The sequence below is a fragment of the Sinocyclocheilus anshuiensis genome, unplaced genomic scaffold (genome assembly GCF_001515605.1).
Source record: "Sinocyclocheilus anshuiensis isolate Anshui unplaced genomic scaffold, SAMN03320099.WGS_v1.1 scaffold1878, whole genome shotgun sequence".
Taxonomy (NCBI): Eukaryota; Metazoa; Chordata; class Actinopteri; order Cypriniformes; family Cyprinidae; genus Sinocyclocheilus; species Sinocyclocheilus anshuiensis.
Window position 1 is genome coordinate 273,149 of NW_015547722.1, and position 4,596 is coordinate 277,744.

Here is a 4,596-nt window from a genome sequence, read left to right on the forward strand (position 1 = left end):
CATATGTGTAGTTACACAAACATTACAGCTGTAGATACTATGTACCAATGTGTACTTACACTGTGGTTACATACTGCGTACACATCTAGTTACTATGCAAGTACACAGGTATTAGAGCCAATTAATGTAATGTGGGACAGCATGTTTTGCTAAAACTTTCGCCATGGCATTAGAGCTGGTACACCGTTGTCGCTTGCTAAATCAAAATGATGACGCCGTGGGTGGAAACTTACAGATTAAGGGGCGGTAATATTATAAATCAGATCCCTTTGCAACGTCACTAGGGGAGCGAAATCAGACGCACTCGTTCAGATGCTTGCAGAAAAAGGCTTACCAAAACAGTTACTGGTAGGGCTGGGTATCGAGTTCGATACTTTTTAGGCACCGACCGAATTGCCTCGATACCATCGAGTATCGAAAAACGTCTCGGCATTTCCACTGCGTTTCAAGCCGGCTTTCCACTATTTTCCGACAAGCGACAGACAGTCATTCATTTCCAATGGAGAGTGCAGGAGCTGCGTGGAGTTCCGATCATATGCAGATGTCCGTTCTAGGGTTGTGCCGACAGACGATAGTATCGTGTATCGACGATAGTCAGAGATATCGACGATAGCAGATGTCTTTGTCCATAGTCAAGACGATATTAGGCTCATTGTCCTATTAATGTATTAAATTATAATAATAATAATTATTATTATTATTTTTATTAGGCGGCCTATTATAATTCGGCTATCAAATTGCCCCGCTACAGATCTACAGATCTTTCACACACACGCACGCAAATGAGGATTAGAGCCTGTAGCCGGTGAAGGAGTCTCCAACCACAAACAGACGTACATCGTCTGCTGATATAAGGTATTTCATTGCACTTTAACAAGTAATCTGAACGGCCTATATATGTGCAATATTTTAACCGAGCCCTCAGTAATCTGAATGGCCTATATATGTGCAATATTTTAACCGAGCCCTCATTAACTGAATTTAATGCCACAGTTATGTTAGAATTAGGGTGGCCATATGCGCCGTTCATACGGGACACGTCCCGGCCAGGATTTTAATATTGCCTAAAATACCCAAGTTTTGGCTGTTTGCACTGTGCAGGTCAATCGTTGTGTGACATTCATGAGAGCTATAGAGAGCAGAGCAGACGGCTCCTTATGCTTTCGAATAAGCTCTTGCACCTACTTTGGTGTCTTTTTTTTTATATAAACAATAGAGCTAATGTACATTACGCATTACAACAAAGGCCTGCAGAGGGCGCCAACGGCCTGGTGATTATTTGTACACATTGCTGTGCACGCTTCAAGTCAAACGAACGAACAAACACGTGTGCATATTTGCATCGCTTTGATCGTTCCCTGTAGATCTCACCTTTTTACGATTGGTCAATTATGTACAATACCTGCATGTTATTGGTCAAACTGCTTTGGATGTTTTAGGCAATATTAAAATCCTGGCCAGGACGTGTCCTGTATGAACAGCGCATATGGCACCCTAGTCAGAATGCATCTCATTCTTGTTTCTGTGGCGGAGCGTCGGGCTCGGGTGTGCGGTCCGGAGCGCTGTATGACTGATGTATCAGTTCAATTTAACTTTACTCCAAATATATGAACTTACCTGTTTTAAATACTTTATTTTTAACGTGTTCGTTTATGTCCAATATTTAGTGTTAAACTGTTGGTCTTTAAATGAAATCTACTATTGATTTTCACCATTGACTGATTTTGCAGAACATTTAGACTGATAACTTCCATACGCAGATGCGGCAAATTTGTCACAGGACGCGGGGTATGACAGTTTTGTCCGACTATATATGAACTAGCTGTTTTAAATACAGTATTTTTATATTTAACATGTTAGTTTATCTGTATGTTTGAAAGTATATTATTTAGATTATTGGTGCTTCCATAGGCTCACTCTCGCACACCTGCGTGGTTTAAAACACCAAATAGTTATGCTATGACAAGTACAGAGAGTCTCTCTCTTGCCCCACCCATGCACGATAATATCGTGTATCATCGATCTCATGGGTTGATGATATGACGATTTGAAAAATGACCATATCGCCTAACACTAGTCCTTTCATACTACACGACCAAAAGTGCGTGTTATGTGACCATTCATGCAAACTGTAGCATCATGCTACATAAGACAATAAATAAGATTTATATTCCGCTTTTACTTAAAACTCATTTTAAACCACCATCGAGTGTTTGTAATAACTTCCGATTGCCATCTAATGTGTGTTTTGGCCATGTAATGTTGCTGAAATTAAATATGTTATTGCCTCTGAGTCAGAGCAGCGATCATGGAAGGGAGAACACAGGCAGGCAGTGCTGGAAGCCGCTAATGCTCATCAGTAAATCAGTGGAAAATAAATAGAAATCATGATTCTGACGTCTGAGCAATGCGTTTTAAAACGAACACGCACTAGTGTAAATGTAACCTAACAGATGTGTAAACTGAAGACTATCTGAGCTTTATTAAAACTATTTGCACTGATTTATTGTGTTGGTTACATTTTGTTCCTTTGTGCAGTGGCTCAGGAGATGAGTCTTTGAGTTTGTATAAACATCAACAAGCTGAAAAATAAAACCAAAGTTTTTTTTTTTAGATAATGTAATCTTGTTAAAATTGATTTCACAAAATTGGTATCGAAAAATGTATCGTTCAGGAACCGGTATCGAAGTCAAGGTATCGGTATCGAACATTTTTGAACGATACCAAGCCCTAGTTATTGGGTTAATCTTTTTCACGATTCCTTGGTTGGTAGATGCACCGAGGACCTGATTATAGCACTTAAAACCTGGAAAAGTCTGATTTTCATGATATGTAGAGCCCGACAGATATGGGTTTTTGGGGCCGATACAGATATTAGGGAGTTAAAAAAGGCAGATATCGATATATCGGCCGATATTCTTTGTGTATATTATAGTACAGTACCAGTCAAAAGTTTGAGGTGAATTTTCCCATTCTTGTGTCCACACATTTGACTGGTACTATATATAGAATACAGTATATACATAAACCGAATATATATACATAAACACATTTTTTGCAATGATCACTCAAATGTGGTGATCAAACACTTATAATGACGTGACGGAGATACGTAATGGAGGAAGGGAATTTAACAATTTAACAAACTTTATTATCCTAAATAAGTCTGACATCAGTGTACTGAACACTAATACATTAATAATTACAAACACTTTCAAGTGTAGCTTGATGCTAATTGTACTTCTAATTATATTTTAGGATGTAGCCTATTCTTGTAAGCATTATATATAGTTTGTGTTTCTGGTGTAGAACCAAACTATCTTAATTTAATGCTGTATATTGAGCAGCGGACGATGTTAAATCCATATACGAGACGCATATCTGAGGAAAAATGCATTGCTGGTCAGCGCCACCTAGCATGCAGGCGTGAATTAGCAGAAGGCGAACAATCGTTTCACGCTCTGTGTGAAAGCAACGCTCGTCGGAGATTCGCCTCGCTTTTTCGCATCGCGATTATATTTTAGGATGTAGCCTATTCTTGTAAGCATTATATATAGTTTGTGTTTCTGGTGTAGAACCAAACTATCTTAATTTAATGCTGTATATTGAGCAGCGGACGATGTTAAATCAATTTAACGCTCTGTGTGAAAGCAACGCTCGTCGGAGATTCGCCTCGCTTTTTCGCATCGCGCTCATTGTGGAAAGGCCTTTAGGAGTAGTCTCTGTGGTGTTACAGGCCTTGGATGGCACATCTATGGACTCCTTGTAGTCCAATCTAGGGGTCGACCGATATGTGTTTTTCAAGGCCGATGCCGATACCGATTATTGCAGATCAAGTAGACCGATAACCGACATTTTTAACCGATATATATGTCTGGTGCAACACTGAAAATTAATGTCAAAATTAAGAATAACAAGGGCTCTGACAAAAACTGCCTTCCCTGGTGTTGGTTGAGTGTAGTACTCCCACAGTAAACTCTTTATTTTAAAGAGTTAAACCCTTTATTTTTTGCCAAACAAAGGGTTTACCATTAAAATTAAAACATGGAAGAAATAGCGTATTGTGTGATTATTCTTTTAAACAAAAGTTGTAATAATTGTTGTAGTAGAGTAGTCAGGGGTTAAAGCAAAAAAAAAAAAAATTTCTGATTGAATTTTTCCTCGGCCAAACCCCATTCCACAGCCATACCGGTTCACACACCCAGTTTAAGAGCAGTGGTTTTCTTCTTGTAATCAGGAGCGCTTGTCCTCCTAATTAAAAGAATTAAGGAGCACCTTCTGATCAATAATCAAATTCTGACCAAAAATTAGCTTTCCTAATATGAGGTGAAGTGATTTACAGGGGCATTTTCTTTTTACCTTTGCAATGGCATCATTTTCATCTGTCAAATTAAAAAATGTATGTTTATAAGCTTTTTAAAATGTCTATTTAAAACAATATAATAAGAAGTAGAATAAGACAAATAAGTTACCAATCATGAAATTAATTTGATTAATTTGTACTACAGAGGTGGCACAGAAGAACACAAAAGTGGCTTGTAGGTACATTTTCAGACATTCAATGAGGCTCAGAAGTGGCATGAGTGCAATTAAATT

At 38.3% G+C, this 4,596-nt stretch overlaps 1 protein-coding gene across 1 annotated transcript in view; it reads right to left on the reverse strand.

Moving 5' to 3' along the window:
- The window catches only part of LOC107704222 (structural maintenance of chromosomes protein 1A-like), a 56,164-nt gene that overhangs the window by 28,849 nt on the left and 22,719 nt on the right, over nucleotides 1-4,596 (reverse strand). The window lies entirely within an intron of this gene.